The sequence below is a fragment of the Oratosquilla oratoria genome, chromosome 4 (assembly GCF_046742065.1).
Source record: "Oratosquilla oratoria isolate Oo_2021 chromosome 4, ASM4674206v1, whole genome shotgun sequence".
NCBI lineage: Eukaryota > Metazoa > Arthropoda > Malacostraca > Stomatopoda > Squillidae > Oratosquilla > Oratosquilla oratoria.
The window spans coordinates 55,886,848-55,904,320 of record NC_134780.1 but is presented as its reverse complement, the minus strand read 5'-3'; the positions used below and the strand labels follow the sequence as shown (position 1 = coordinate 55,904,320).

Sequence of the window (17,473 nt, the reverse complement as noted above, 5' to 3'; positions counted from 1 at the left end):
CCTTCTTTCAATGAACTGCTTATTAGACTGTATTTTGTCTGTTAGTTCATTCCTGCATTCTCTCAAAATCCAGTTTGCCATTTCATCTGGTTCAAGTGATTTTCTGACATCAAGATTACTCGAGTGATTCATTATTTCATTCCTTGTTACTTCTATCTCTTTCATAGGAGGTACTTTCTCCTCCCACTTGATATCTCTAGGTTGTATGTTCATCCTCATAAACACTGATTTAAAATGCTTGTTCATAATTTCTGCTATTTCTGTTTCCTCTTGTGTATTCAACTCCTTGTCTTATTTTCTCTAATTCTTGTTTTTAAGTTTGTTGTTTACAAATCTGTAAAATAGTTTTGGTTGATCTGTACATTTTTCTATGACATCTTTTTCATATTTTCTCTTTTCTGCTCTGCACACTTGTACATAATGATTTCTATAACTAGTATATTTCCATTTTTCAGGGCTTGTCTTTTTTCCATTTTATCCAAGCTTTATCCCTTTTGTCTTTTAACTCCCTACATCTTTTGTTGTACCAACACTTTACATATCCTTTTTCTTGTATTTGTCTTGGAACATACTTTTCCACTCCTTTATAGATTTTTGTCAAAATATTCCATTTCTCTTCTACTGTTGTTTCCTCCATGTGTATCCTTTCCCAGTTTGCTTTTTGAAAAAATTCTCTTGTTTTATAGAAAAAAAAAAAAAAAAATCATACATCCATCTTCCCTTTCTATATTGTTATTTTTTCCATGTATTTTTCCTCAGTTCCAGTTCAATCAATATGTGGTCACTTTTACTTATTGGAGTCTTATATTCAATCTTGTCCACTATTTCAGGTTCTGATGTGATTATTAGGTCCAGTGTTGATGGTTCTTCCTCATTTCTATACCTAGTATTCTCTTGTATCCATTGTGTCATTGTATGTTCTATAATCATATCAAATAGTACATTTCCCCATAGGTCATCTCCACCCTTCACTGTCATCTCTTCCCAGCAGATTTCTTTACAATTAAAGTCACCCATTATAACTATTCTTCCTCTATCTTCCATTATCTTATTTAGTGTTATCCTTGTGTCTTCTAACATATTTTTGTGTTTTCTCTCTTCCCACGAGGCCGTTTAAGGGTCCGTCAGGGTCAATTATTCGAAAAAATCTGGTACATGAACAAATTTTAGGAAAACATTTAAAAAGAATCTCTATGATGTTGGCAACACTCCTACAAAGTTATAGAGCTGTATTTCGTTTCTATCTTTTTATACAGAATAAAATAGATAAATTATTGGCAACCTCTGGCAACCCCATTGCGTATCAAATATTCTGTATATTGTAATAGCGTTAATTTTTTCTATAGCTATTTTGTTTTTTGCTACGGAATTGTGTTTATGGAGGTATTTAGCAACTCCTCCCACAAGCATAGATCCAGATATAGCACACATCAGGGCATCAGTACCCATCCAAACGTCAAAGTGAGGTCACGTTCTTTTGAAGCTCTCACCGTGCTTCATATTTTTGATTCCTCACTGTAATTTCTTGCGGTAATCATGGCAAGATTGACGAAAAGCCAGCGAGGAAGGAGGAAGAATGCAGTGAAGGCCCTTGCGTGCCAGATGAAGAAACGAGAAGGAAAAAAACAAACAAACGAAGAGGACAGCATCCAACAATGTTGGTTATAAAGAAGGATTTGTTGTTCCTCTTCTTGAAGAACCCTACACCCATATTCATAAGTCTGCCCTCGAAAGAAGAGACAAGAAACGAGAGGAGAAAAAAAGTGAAAAGTAAAAGTGGTAAAGTGACCAAAAGCGGGGACTATGGGGCTGGGGCCTTTTAAAAATGTCGCGCAAAATTTAAATGCCTTCTCATGTACATTTAATGTTTTTGTTCTTTTTGTTGTTATTTCTTCGGTTGTTCTTGATGGATTTTTGTCATTTTTGTTTCATTTGAAAGATAAAATTATGCTCTTTATTTCCTATATTAAAAAATAAAAGAAATTTTATTTAATTTTTTTTTACTATTTATGAAACCTGAATTTTGCAGCATCTTTGAAATGTTCAGAAAAGAAAATTCACAATAAATCAGAGGTATAAGTTTGGTCAAATGTACAATATAACAAATATTCCCCAGAATCTAAGCTTGCAATATATACCAAGCTTAATTATGTGGAAGGATTTCCATATGATTAATTACAGCTTCATTAAACTTCATTATAACTTCATTATATCTTCACTACACTTTATATATACATGTGAGGAATACAATACCCAGGGGAATTATAGACAAATGTAAATGGTAATTATACCTAAGTTCATCAAAGAGATTCAAAAAGTTATAGGACATGCTCCCTTATAAAGCAACCTGACGGTCCCTTAAGGAGACACATAATTTACTACACACTTCCTGCTCTTCCCATCCTTGTCCTTCACTTCCATCATAATCATCTCTATTCTTTCCATATGTGATATTCCTCACATTTATATCCTTAGGAATATAACTTTACCCCCTTGTTTTACCTCTCTGTTTGTAATCCAATAATTATATGCACCATGTCCTACACTGTTGGGTGGTAATGGACCTTTCAATTTTGTCTCTACAATTCCCATTATGTCCGGATCTTTTTCCTTCAGGTACTCATTCAGTTCATTCAAGCCTGTTATTAAACCATCTATGTGTAAGATACTTTTCATTTTCTGCTACTTCCATCGTGTTTTCTGTTTCCTTTCTGTTTTTCTCTGCTGTGAACCATTTCTTCACTTTCATATCCACTACTCTCCAATGGAATTTCTCTTTTTCTCTGTTCTTTTCTCATATTTTTCTTTAGCTTCAAGTCTTTTTGTTTTCTTCTCTCCTCTTCATTCATTTCTCTTTTTATGTTGTTCACTGTCTGCTAGTTTCCCTGTTTTGCTAAGATATTCTGTGCTGTCGTTTGTGACCTGAATTTTATCTTAATTGGTCTGGTCTTATCTGTATTATATTTCTCTAGTCTATATATTTCTTTGATTTCTTTCCCTGTTTCTTGTCCATCCTCTTGAACTACTTCTAATGTCTTGTTTACCTTTTCCTTTTCCTCTTGTGGTCCTTTTTGGATTATACTTCTCTTATCCCTAATATAATTATACATTTCTTTTTGTTCGCTAAGTCTCTTACTATATTCTCCTTTTCTCTCATCACTTTAATAACTGTGTCCTCAGTTTGTTCTTTTATCTGTTGTTTCACTGTATCTCTAAATACAACTTTGTTGTTCTTGGACTTTTCTCCAACCCTGTGCTTCTTTTGCTATGGACTCTTTATTCTCTTTATTATTCGTCTTTAATTCCTCATTCTCACCTTTTACTTCTTTAACTGTCTCTTAAATTCTTCTATTTCTTTAGTTAGGTTTTTATTCTCCTTCTTTAGTTCCTCCAGTTTATCAACTCTTTGGGTAACTAGTGTTAATTGGTTAAACCTAACCTCCCATGTTTCGTTAATTTATTTTAGTTTTTCCTCTAGATTTACTAGTCAGGGAGGTTTTCACCTCCCTCATTAAATCCATAAAAGCAGTTATCTTCTCTTTCCATTGAGCTGCTATTATCTATATTTCTGCTTTTGACACCTCTGCTTCCTTGTTCCTCGTCTGTGTATTCTGCCCCCCCATTTGTTTACATCCCTCCTAACATCTGGGGGCTGTTCATCCCCTTCCTCTTTCCTTCCACTTTCCTCAGTAATCCCTCTCTTTCTCCTTTTTCTTCACATTCCCACTACACCATGAGCTTTCCCCTTCCCAACTAATACAACAAAGGTACTCCCTCGTCGTTGAGATCCACAAAAATTGCCCTTCTTTTCCGGAGTTCCAATCTTCGCCTTGAATCTGACGTACGCGTGTGTGTGTGTGCGCAAGACCCATCATCCAAGAGGAGCCAAGAAAAGAGGGAGCGAGGGGTGGTGAATGGGAGTGGAGTATGTGGGGATGAAATGGGTGGGAGTGGATTTATGCCTTTGATTTTAGCTACCTCACTTGTAATGGGGGGAAAGCCCTTGGTATATGCATGTGTTATCATTTGGTAGTGTTCAAGATAAAACATCCAAGAAGTATGATAAGGTTTATGAGGATGGATAGTGAGAAATGAGGAAATAAGGCATAGATCTGGGGTGTAAAGAGAGCTGGCAGATAAGGTTCATTAATGAACACTGGGATAGTTTGGCTATATGGAGAAAAGAGTAAAGAAAGACAAAAAGAGTGGAAGTTAGAGCTAGATGGAGTAAGCTTGAGAAGACTGAGATTGGGATGAATAGAGTAAAGGAGACCCAGGGTACAAAATTGTGGAGAATGGTTTTGAATGGACGAAAAATTGACATGTCTGTAAGGGATTTCTTCATGTCTGCTCTGTAAATTCTGGAATGGATGATGGGAAAGGGTCATTATATAATAAAGGGGTGGTAGGGGGTAAACCAGTTTCAGCTGTGGTCCTGCTGTGGAGGTGCTGCACCTTATTGCTTCCAACCAATAAGTGGCAGAAGACAGATGACCTTTCACGCACAAAGAGCTAAGATAGAGGGGACAACTATTGGGTGTTGGATAGGTGTGGCATGGGTGAAGGCTGGGTATATGCCTTGCATAGACCACACTTTTATTAGGAGGGAAGGGTCTTTTTGGTCTGTGTATGTAAATGGTAGTGATTTATATAAATAATTGATGTAATCTTAATTTTTTTTTAGTTGTTTGACATTTTAACATAAACTTGAAAGTTATTTCCTTATAGAGAAGTAATTTATAGAATTGTGCATTCTAAACTTATATTTAACAGCGTGGTAAGACATTTGTTATAAAAGGATTTTGTTCTACATGATTCCAGAATAAAGCTAATACATTTTTCACATATGATTTGTAGAAGAAATATGGCAGGGTTGACCAAAGCTTTGTGGAGTGTTGCAAATATACAGAATAGGGGAAATCTGTTTAAAAGCAATCGGAAGTTTCTGCATGAGTACTGGATCATGTGGGAGGGTTGGGATTAGATAAACTTTCAGATGTGGATGGACAAGGTGAAAGTGGTGTTGAATGCAAGAAAAATGTTGAGTAGGGAAGAAAGTACAGAAGATAAGAGTGAATAGAATAGTTGTAAATGGATGAGGTAATGGCACCTTGAAGACATTTCTTTTCGTCTGCTCTTATGTATTTCTCAAGTGAATGGGGGTGGGGATTGCCTCATAATGAAGCATTGGAGTAAACCAGTTTTGGCTGCTGGGACCTGCTGTAGAGGTGCCGTCTTACTCTACTACTACTGACCTGAGGAGTGTGGCAGGGAACACGAATGACCTTACATCCATGAAGAACTAAGATAGGAGGGACAACAGATGGATGTAAGTATGATTGTGAAATAGGTGTATACTTTGATTTGGTCACTCCCCTGTATGGGAGTAAAAGTTTTTTTGGTACCTCCATTATAAGGAGAAAGAAGCCTTTTATTATATAGATATACAGAGGCAAAGATGTTCTTACAAACCTCATTGTGGGAGTTTGTAATGAACTAGCTCCTTTTTTAGGGTAGAAGGCCAAAGGGAAGGGGAAATAGAATGTACTTGGGAAAACAGTGTAGAGTATAGCATTAATGTAGAACAATGTACCAGTATAGGACAAAATATAATTTTAGGATATAATGTCGGTAGAGGACAAAATGTCACATTAGGATATAATGTCATAGGACAAAATGTCGCAATGGGATGTTATGACAGTGGAGGACAAAAGATCACGATGGGAAGTATTGATAGTGGAGAACAAAATACCACGATAGGATGTAATGATAATGGAGGAGAAAATATCACGGTAGAATATAATGTCAGTGAAGGCCAAAATATAATTTTAGGAAGGGATACCGGACAGAATGTCAATGAAGGCCAAAATATCATGATAGGATGTAATGTCGCTAGAGGACGAAATGTCACATTAGGATATAATGTCATAGGACAAAATGTCACAATGGGATGTAATGACAGTGGAGGACAAAATGTCACAATGGGATGTAATGACAGTGGAGGACAAAAGATCACGATGGGAAATAATGATAGTGGAGAACAAAATATCACGATAGGATGTAATGATAATGGAGGAGAAAATATCACGGTAGGATATAATGTCAGTGAAGGACAAAATATAATTTTAGGAAGAGATACCGGACAGAATGTTAATGAAGGCCAAAATATCAAGATAGGATGTAATGACAGTGGAAGACAAAAGATCACGATGGGATGTAATTATAGTGGAGGAAAAAATATCACGGTAGGATATAATGTCACTGGAGGACAAAATATAATTTTAGAAAGGGATGCTGGACATAATGTCACTGAACGACGGGAGGCCGGCGTGAATCACGGTGACGTAGGGGGACAAAATGTAAAAAATGTACAAAATAAATCGGATGACCGTGATCGACCAGATGTCCAGGATGGGGGAAATGTTAATTTTGATAGGAGAAATGTTAATGAGGCATCGAATGTCAATGAAGGACCAAATAATAATAATATAGAGCAAGGCATAAATAAAAAACAAAATGATAATATAAGACATGATATTGAAACTCAAAATGTGTCAAAAAGAAATAATCACGAGTTTCTTAAAACTATGTACTTTAATGCTCGTAGTATTAGGAACAAATTTCAAGAAATACAGGCGTATGTCAAAAGCGAAAATCTGGATATGATAGGAATAACTGAGACATGGTTAAATGGTACAGAGTTCGAAGCTGAATTTAATATTTCGGGATTTAAACACTTTCATCAGGATAGAAACCACAAGAAAGGTGGGGGTGTTCTATTGTACGTTAAAAACAATGTTCATGCTTGTGTTTTAGAGAAAGTGAAACAGGATGCATATGATAGTTTGTGGGTTGAGTTAACCCAAACAAATGGACAAAAAATGAATATAGGTGTAATATATAGGCCAAAGACATTATCATTAGCAGACGACAAACTGTTATTTCAAGAACTGTCTAGTTTCTGCAACCGGGATTTATTGATAATGGGTGATTTCAATTTTACTGACATTGATTGGATGACCCTTGAACATGGCCATATAGGTACTCGCTTGATTGATTTTCTTGGTGACAATTACTTAATTCAGCATGTAACAGAGCCCACAAGATATGGAAACTTACTCGATTTATTGATCACTAGCCGCGAAAGCATGGTAACTGATGTAGAAGTCGGTGAATCTGTTGCAAATAGTGATCACAACTTAGTCAGATTCAAACTCCTAAACAATTTTAGAATAGATACTTGTGCTTCTAAAATACCCGATTTCAGTAAAGCTCAGTTCATAGGACTACGTCAGGAGCTTCACCTTACGGATTGGGAGGCAAAATTAAATGAAAGGCCTGTAGATCAGATGTGGGAAATATTTCAAAATACGCTCACTAAGATGATTCAAACTTACATTCCTTTTAAGGACAGACATCCCCCAAATCAGGCTCGCCCAAAGTGGCTCGACAAAGAAACTGAAAAAAGTATTGCTAAAAAGAGACAGGCTTATAAGAAATATAAGTGCTCGGGTGCATCTAATGACTATGAAAGTTATGTATCAATACAGAGAGATTTAAAAAAGACAATAAGAAAAAGAAAACGACAATACGAAATGAACATCGCTGAGAAATCCAAAGAGAATCCCAAAGAATTCTATAGTTACATTAGAGATAAAAAGGTTGTTAGGAATCACATTGGTCCACTATTATCTGCTGACGGTCAACTTGAATATTCAAATGAAGGAATGTGTAATATCTTAAACAATTATTTTAGCTCGGTATTCGTAAACGAAACACCTCAAAGTGAATTCCAAACTGAAACCTGTGAAAAGTCTGAGGTAAACTTACTCACTACGGTAAATATAACAAAAGAAATAATTAAAAGGTGTATAGACAAACTCAAAGTTAATAAAACACCAGGGCCTGACGGTTGGCATCCAAGAATCTTAAAGGAAATGAAAAATTGAGATTGTTGTTCCATTAGAAATTATTTTCAAGAAATCCATCATATCCGGAGATGTCCCAAGAGAATGGAAGCTAGCTAACGTTACTCCCATATTCAAAAAAGGTGACAAAAAGAAACCAAATAACTATAGGCCTATAAGTTTGACTTCAATTGTAGGAAAAATAATGGAAACTATCATCAGAGATGCTATCGAATATCATTTAGAAAGTAACCGTTTGATAAATGATAGCCAGCATGGTTTCAGACGGAAACGTTCTTGCGTGACTAACTTACTCGAATTCTACAACACAATTATCTCGAATTATGACAAAAGAAACAATATAGATTTAATATATCTAGACTGCAAAAGCTTTTGATACCGTCCCACACGAAAGACTACTTACTAAATTAGCTTTGCATGGAATAAGTGGTAGCCTATTAGGTTGGACTAGTAATTGGTTGAAAGGTCGAAAACAGAGAGTTGTTTTAAATGGAAAAACTTCTGGATGGAAAAGTGTTTTAAGTGGAGTTCCTCAGGGTTCCGTTCTTGGGCCACTTCTATTCATAGTATATATAAATGATATAGACCATGGACTAAAATCTACTGTTTCCAAATTTGCTGATGATACAAAACTGTGCGGAGTGGCAAATGATCACTCAAACCAATTAGATATTCAGGAAGATTTAGAGAAATTACAGCAATGGTCTGAAAAGTGGCTAATGAAATTTAACACAAGTAAATGCAAGGTAATGCACATAGGTAAAAAAAAACAGTAAGTACGATTACAAGTTATTTGGAAATTCGTTAACAAAAGTGGATAGTGAAAAAGATCTCGGCGTAATTATCAGTAACGACCTCAAATCATCCAAGCAGTGTATTTCAGCCTCTGAGAAAGCAAATAAGATTCTGGGATTGATTGCGCGATCTTTTGATTTCAAAAGTCCATCACTCATTAACAAGCTATATAAATCGTTAGTTCGTCCACATTTGGAATATGCTGTTTCCGTATGGTCACCGAATCTCATTAAAGACATTGACAGACTGGAAAAAGTACAACGGCGAGCCACAAAACTGATTCAAAATATCAAAAATAAATCATACGAAAATTGACTTAAGCACATGAATCTGTTTTCTCTAAAAAAGCGTAGACTCAGAGGTGACTTGATACAGGTCTTTTAAGATTATAAAGGGAATTGACAACATCAGAAGTGACAAAATTTTCACATTGAATGAGAATCAGACAAGAAACAATGGTCTCAAACTGTCCGGAAATAGATTCAATTTGGAAGTAGGTAGAAACAACTTTGCCAACCGTGTAGTTAATGAATGGAATAAACTTCCTGCACAGGTAGTGCAATGTAGTTCAGTTCGAAGCTTTAAGAATCATTTAGATAAATACCTAAGTAAGATGCTGTAATGATTATAATTTATCTTATATTATTTGTTTTTGTTTTGTTAACATTTGTCTGTCTGAATTTTCATTTATTATTAGTTATATGTCAATTTATCATCATTTACTATTTACCTGTTTGTTTGTTATTCAACTATACCTATGCATTTATTTATGTATTTTATTTGTTATTTACATTATTATAGTTTTTATTTATTATTAATATGATTTTTTTTTTTTTTTTTTTTTTTTTTTTTTGCATCCGACCTAGATATGGATCAAAAGGTCTCCTGTCGGCATGCTCCGCCTTTGTAATCCTTTGTAATGAAAGAATTGATAAGTATGGCATATTACCATTCAATCTATGTGCCAAAAGATTTCTTCCCTCTCTCAAGGGAGGTAGCCAGCAAAGGCATTCACCCACCCTCCATTGATTCATTTCCCTTAAAAAAATCTGCTCCTTGTGGACAAGGGTCATCCTGTTGCCTGGATCAGAAGCAGTGCAACAAGACACAGCACCTCCACACTAAGAGATGGATTTATCATTAATATCAACCCTTCACCACAAAGGTGCCATGATAGGACGAGTGGTTAAATGAACTTCATTTGTTATGGTGTAAACTTTGACTGAGCCTCCCCTTATAAAGGGGAAATGTTATGTATTTCCAAGGTTACAAAAAATTCCATTTTTACAGGTAGACTTTACTCGAATAAATCAACACTTAAGTAAGACATATGTGCAACAAGAAAAAGATGCACAAAGTTTTGTAGTTTTTGTTAACTTTGTTTACACTAACTCACATAAATCAGGCACTGAACTGATTTGAAACGATACAGGTATTTTTGTTACCACACTGCCCATGAAAGACAACACTTTCTCCTTTTGTTATTACAATACCCACTGCCACTCAGATAAAAATAGTGTAATATACCTACTCTCAATGGAACAACAGAGCATGTGTGACTGTGGAACATTCAATGATATATTACATTCATTCAGTCTATGCATACCAGAGAAACTAAACTTCTTAGTGGAAAGGTAAAGAGTTGCTCTGGAGTGAGTTGCTGTCACATAAAGAGGGCATCATTGTAATAGTTTGCTTTTGGTTTCATACCATCAACATGTCTTTTGAGCAAGGAAACGAGAAGGCAGGAGAGAGGTGAGTGGAGTATGGCTGTGAATAGGTGATACTGTGATGCAAGGGAGGGGTGGTGTTAAGTTGTGGTTATGTGTGAATGATATTTTGATGCAGCCTGAAGGGATTTCTCCCTGTCTTCTCTTTTTATGCATGAGGGGATGGGGAGGGGGGCACTGATTAAGTTAAGCAACCTTGCTGTGGATACTACAGTAATGACCCACATCAGACAACTCACAGTAAAAATAAACAAGAAAAAAAATAATTAAAATCACTCACAAGCATGGAATTTAGTTACCATCCAATCCTAGGCCCTGTATAAAGACAAAATGCCAGTTTCTCAGGGCACCCCTAAATAGGGGTAAAACGATTGGTGGGTTTTGTAAATGGAATGGAGATAATTCTCCCTAATATGTATCTTGCAGGACCACCACAAGCAGGTATCTGTCACTGGCCCTTTCAAGACAATAAACCTGACCAGAGTCTCTAATTTTCATTCAATCATATTCCTTCTCCAGCTTCTTGTTTGATGGTGTATCCCTCAATATACCATTCTGTAATTCCCTTTCTATTAAAATCTTCTGCTGTCATTCCAACTGGTTCCTCTTTCAATTTTTCATCAATATCAACCTCTTCCTTCACAATATTATCAAGACTACCATCTTCTAATTTGACATGAAATTCATCCTTGTCCATCAAGGAGTCATCAACTTCCTTCTCCTCCTTTACAATAACGTCATCCATGCCATACATCTCTTTCAAGAAATCTTCACCAACATCATGTTCTTTAATCACCAAATCATTACAATTAGGCTTCTCTTTGACAAAATGGTCCCTATCCACATGGACTAAAGAAAAGTCAGCAACATTACCTTCCTCACTGTAATCAGAGCCACCCCCATTACTAGTTCTCCTTAATATTCTTCCTCTATCTTTGGATTCTCTTTGAGCATGCATCTGTTTTATTTTTGACTTTTGACCTCTGTTTGACCACTTGCTACTACCAGGACTTTCTTTGAGGTCCTGAATCACCTGCTCCCCAGAATGGGGAGAACACTTGAATGGAAGAATACTGGTGTGGACAGAGCTCTCAAAGTCAGTAAGCTTCCTTTTAGTGATCATTTCAACCTGAAATATACACATAATATAATGTCAGGATTTACAGCAAACCTATTGTTGCAACAACTTTTTGAGAGTAGTTCTAAACTGATGAACATTCTATTTATTTTATTTCTTTATATATATATATATATATATATATATATATATATATATATATATATATATATATATATATATTTTACCACCACTTAATTTATGCATAAATTATCAAACTTTCTAAGGAATACAGAGGGAAAAAAGCATATGTGGGCAAAAGTAAAGTGATAAAATATACAAGGAAAAACAATGGTGGCAGGTCAAATGCAAGTGTGAAAGGTGGTCTTACTTGCTCACTAGCTTCCTTTTCAATAGACACATCTGTTGATAATTTTCTGGGCCTTTTGAACTGTGGTGGGACCACTCCATGATTGAGTCGAACCTTCATTGGATGATCTGGAAAATTAGAAAATTACTATTTTGTCTATTTTTTTTTATATATCATGAGCCATGAAGTTGTATAATGACTGACAGCAAAAGTATGGAGCTCACAGTTCATTATTTGTTGGAACAATCATGATTGCTGTTCACTCAGTTGCTACCTCAAGTTTCTATCTATATACTAAGGGTTTCTTTCCCCCACATAAGGAAGGTAGCCAAGTCAAAGGTATGTACCCACTTCCACCTATTCCACGCCCATCCACCACCCTCTCCTCCCTCTTATTTTAGCTCCTCATGGATGATGGGTCATCCCTGTATCCCACCCACTGCACTGGGTCAGAAGCAATGTAGCAAGACACAGTACATTCACAGCATGGCCACTTAACTTAATCGGTGACCCCCCCCTCTCTGTCCCCTCATGTAGAAAAAGAGAAGACCGGGAGAAATCCCTTTGGGTTGCATCAAAATATCATTCACACATAACCTCCCCTACCCCTGCCCCCACCTAAATGGAAAACTTGCAGCCCATTGGTTCACAACAGGCCTTGGGCCCTTCCGCAGGTTTCTCTGGGAAGGAATTTTGGATGCTTTGTATGTATTACATTAGTGTGGGAATGTTTCTGTCTCAGGCTGAAGTGGTAAGGGAAGAAGGGCAGTTACCAGTTGTCAGCTCTCCATGTGTGAAAAGATGTAAGGAATGCAGCTGAAGTTGATAAGAGAGTGATTTTGGGCCCAATCCATAGGTTAAGTGTCAACCCCTTAGGTATGCACCTCCTGTTGAAGGTAAAAAGGTTGACAAGTTCTGAAAATGGGCAGCTTTGCTGTCCATCCAGCAGAACCACTACATACAGGTATCCATTATTTGTCCCAACACCAGTGCAACATATTCTCCTTGAGTAACATGGAGATTCGTGAGATGCACAGCCATTGATCACGCTTCAGTGGAATGTCATAGTTGTCAAGCATTGTATCTAGATTAGCTCCTTAGAATTCATTATTGAAAAAAGTCACAGAATTTAAATGAATCTGAAGAACAGGAATTACACAGTGGAGTTCATTCATTACAAGTCCAGCCATATATATTTGAGCCTATAAAATGACACCAAACATCAAAAGATTTATCAGGAAATGACTGAACATGCCAAAGTTGACCTTCTTGATAATGATGATGAAAATGGGAAGTCTGATCATAGTAGTGAAGAAAGTGGGAAAGAACAGGATCAGGAAGAGGAAAACCAGGGATACAGGGCAGGAAGAATAGAAAATACTGACTGGTATGTCTAGGGATAGGCTAGGCGTATGACAAAACTAGATCATTATCTTTTCTAGGCCAAGTGCCAGTCATGACAGTCACAGTCTCATGTCATGCAGGCATAAGCCAACAATACAGGCCATATCTTAGAAGTGTTGGGACAGTCATATTCAGCTCATGGGGCCTAGGCATGTCATTTGTGTAGGCTGTCATGCACATCTTGTGAATCTGCATAGATTATAAATATTTGTTAAAATGTGGAGCATCAGTAATGAATTTATAATTGGGTGCACATAACAAATCCATTAGATATACATTATGAACCTAACCTTACCTTTTTATGAATCATATGTGAATGTCAAATGGATTTGTAATCTGTGCATCCAATTAAGAATTCATTATTGGTGCTAGTTACACATTTTATGAATATTCATAACCTGTACAGATTCACAAACTGTGCATTACATAGGCTACCTAGGTTTAGTATATTGGCCGGGGGGGAGGGGGGGTTGTGCATGGAATGTCCCTTGAAGATACTTTTCAGATTCATGAACTAGACCATGAGAAATGACAAAAAGTTTGGGTCGACTTTTGCTATCCCAGCAATAAATAAGATAATGACACTTTTTTTTATGTAGCCCTCTCATGTCCAAAAAAAGATCAAATTTGCAAGAACACATGAGGCTGAAATTGGCATACAAGGGGGTGCTGAAAAGTTCCTGGCTTTAAGGGTAGAGCTGTTACTTTTACAGGGGAGGTAGGACAACTATTTAGGAGAATATAGACAAAAAAATCATGATGGTATACAATATATCTTTTTCCTTTTTGCAGGTTCAACGCATGATGGCAGTGCCTACAGTGGATTTTGGTAAAATTGAAGCACGGCGGTCATGAAATTCCTCATCTTGCAAGGCAAAGAGGTGGCAGAAATCCATGGTGAGATGAAGGAGGTCTTGAAGGATGACTGCCCATCATACTCTACAGTGAAAATGTGGGAGTCAAGGTTTCAGACTGGTCATTTCAAGGTCACAGATGAACTCCAGTCAGGACGGCCAACTTCCTCAACCACAGAGGAGAAAGCCGACGCTGTGCACGTCATGATTCTGGAGGACCACCGGATTTCAGCTAAAGTCATAGCTGAGACTCTAGGGATTTCTTGCAAAAGAGTTGGCCACATCATCCACAACATTCTGGACATGAGAAAGCTTTCCGCAAAATGGGTGCTGAAATGTCTGAACGCAGATCAGAAGCGCATCAGAGAGACAACATCAAAGGTGATTTTGGACCGATTTGCAGTGGGGATGGGCGATTTTATGATTTGTTTAGTCACCATGGATGAAACTTGGCTTCATCGCTATGATCCCCTGACCAAGCAGCAATCAATGGAGTGGCAACACAGCAGTTCACCACGTCTCAAGAAGTTTTGGACCCAGAAATCAGCTGGAAAGGTACTGGCTTCAGCGTTCTGGGACAAAGATGGAGTACTCCTCATAAACTACCTGCCAAAGGGTCACACCATCAATGCAGAATACTACAAGTCTATGTTGGATGAATTTCATGAAGCTTTGAAGTAGAAACGCTGTGGAAAGCTGAGCCGTGGTGTCCTCTTTTTGCAGGACAGTGCACCAGCACACACAGCACATGAAACTCTACGGAAAATACTCGACTTTGGCTTCGAATTGGTAGACCTCCCGCCTTTCTCCCCAGACCTGGCCCCCTCCAACTAAAGAAACATCTCAAGGGAATGAAATTTCACTCCGATTCAGGAGTGGTCGCTGGTACAGAAGCCTGGTTGGAGGCCCAACCTTCAGAGTTCTTTTTTCAGGGCTTAGAAAAACTGATGGACCGTTGTAATAAGTGTGTGAATCAGAGAGGGGAATATGTTGAATAAAATCATAATTAACTGATCTTCCTGTATTTTTCTTTTACCCAAAGCCAGGAACTTTTCAGCACCCCCTTGTAAAGTCTTGCACAAGGGAAATTTTTAACTGAATTTATAATTTTGAGATATAAAAATAATGGGAAAGGCAATGTGCCATAAATGGATCAGATTGGACGATTAAATGATATGTATCTATATCATATACCAAGAGCTTCTTGCCCCTTATAAGAGAGGTAGCCAAGTCAAATGCTTGTACCTACTCCCACCTTTCCCATCTTAGATCCTTGTGAATGACAGGTCATCCCTGTATCCCACCCACTGCCCTGAGTAAGAAGAAATGCAGCAAGACACAGTACATCCACAGCAAGGCCGCTTCACTTCATTTGTGACCCCCCCCTCCATCCCCTCATGCAGAAAAAGAGAAGACAGCAAATAAATGATGTAACCAGTATTAATCCATGACCAAAAAACTTATATGTTTTCCTGTCTCTGAAATATGACATGTTGAATATCCTGCAGTCATAGAGGAAGGTACTTTTATACTTCATAAGGGAACTTTCTGTATGAATTTTTTTTATTTATACAAGTTAGGATATGATATATTACAAGGGAGAATGCCCAAGTTGTAGCTAGTATATAACTTGTAGCAACTTTTTTTTCTCTTTTTTTTTTTTTTTTATTTCCTCAAAATATGTATATTATGTATTATAATTTACAAAATTAACATGTAATGTGCTATTCAATAATCACTTAGGCGTGCACTTCTGGAGATTTACTTTTTTCTGAAATAAAATTAATTTGCATGCATACAAAGGCCTGAAGGATCATAACCAGGTTGGATGGGTTAGAGATGTCAGTGCCCTACCCCAAGGGTTCTCAAACTTTTTTGGCTGCGACCCCCTACAAATTACTTCAATAGAGTCGCGACCCACTTCCCCAACAACAACGAATTTCTGACAATCACTACAAATTGGGTAATACCTGTAGGATCATCTGGGGTTTCGTCGTCCGACTCAATAACTGCTGATGTTCCGGGTAAGGGAGAGTCTGCGGAGCTGGTAGGGAGTGGGGATGCTGCCGGGGATGGGGCATTACTTGGAATTTTTTGTAAGAAGTCCACTTTAGGTGACTGTTTTGTTTGTTTTTTCTTCTCTTCATAAATTTCACGATAACACCTGAGTCCCTCGTTCATATATCTTTCAAATTTTGAAAAACGTTCAGTGTTGGGGTCCATTGCTTCAAATAGAGCTAACGCTTCATTCATTTTAGCAAAAGCTTGTGCCAAATCTTTAGCAGTAAACTTTTTCTGCATGGATACATGTACGTCATCTGTTTCTTCTATATCTTGCTGCTCTTGTAACTCTATTAATTCTTCATCAGTCAATTCTCTTTCAACAAAGTTTACTACTTTCTCCACATCGTCAGCTTCCACTTCCAATTGCAAATCTCGAGCATAATTAACAGTTAACCGATTTATCCTTTTTACGTTTTCATCTTTATCAAATCCTTCAAAATCATTTACAAATCTTTTTAAACACTTTTTCCATATACCTTTCATACAATTTTCAGTCACTTCCTGCCAAGCTTCATCGATGTTCTTGATGCAATCCAGAATATTGTAATTTTTCCAAAATTCACGAAGAGTCATTGCACCATTCTCTGTTGCTGCTACCGCCTTTGCAAAAGTATTACGCAAATAATGTGCCTTAAAAGTAGATATGCCCTGGTCCATTGGTTGCAAAATTGCAGTCGTATTTTTTGGGAGATACACTACTTTAACATTACTATGCAGATCATCAAGATGTGGGGGGTGGCCTGGGCAATTATCAAGAATAAGCAGAATTTTGAAGGGAATATTTTTTTCCAGGCAATATTCCCTGGCTGCTGGTACAAAGCAGTTTAAAAACCAGTCCTCGAATAAAGCTTGTGTCATCCATACCATTTTACGTGACCGATAATATACTGGCAGCGAGTGCTTGTTAACATTCTTTAAAGCCCTTGGGTTTTTGGAACGGTATATGAAAAAGGGTTTTAATTTATGCCCTGCAACATTTCCGCCCAAAAGCAACGTCAACCGATCCTTGAATGCTTTATACCCGGGCATAGCTGCAGCCTCTCTGTGCAAATAAGTCCTTTCTGGCATCTTCTTCCAATACAATCCCGTCTCGTCGACGTTGAAAATTTGTTCGGGTAGATAACCCCCCTCCTCTATAATTTTGTCTAAAACATTAAGATATTCTGCTGCTGCCTCCGTATCCGCACTTGCTGCTTCGCCAGAAATATGACGATTGTGCAAATTAAATCGCCGACGAAACCGCTGGAACCACCCATGGCTTGCAGTGAATG

At 37.3% G+C, this 17,473-nt stretch overlaps 1 protein-coding gene across 1 annotated transcript in view; it reads left to right on the top strand.

The window, feature by feature from the left end:
* LOC143024861 (cytochrome P450 6k1-like) overlaps positions 1 to 14,095 on the top strand; it is a 73,388-nt gene extending 59,293 nt beyond the window's left edge. Inside the window, exon 9 of the mRNA XM_076184185.1 lies at positions 14,077 to 14,095. The gene's annotated coding sequence lies outside the window, so the exon portion shown is untranslated. The remainder of the gene's footprint in view (positions 1 to 14,076) is intronic.
* The last annotated feature ends 3,378 nt before the right edge of the window (positions 14,096 to 17,473 follow it).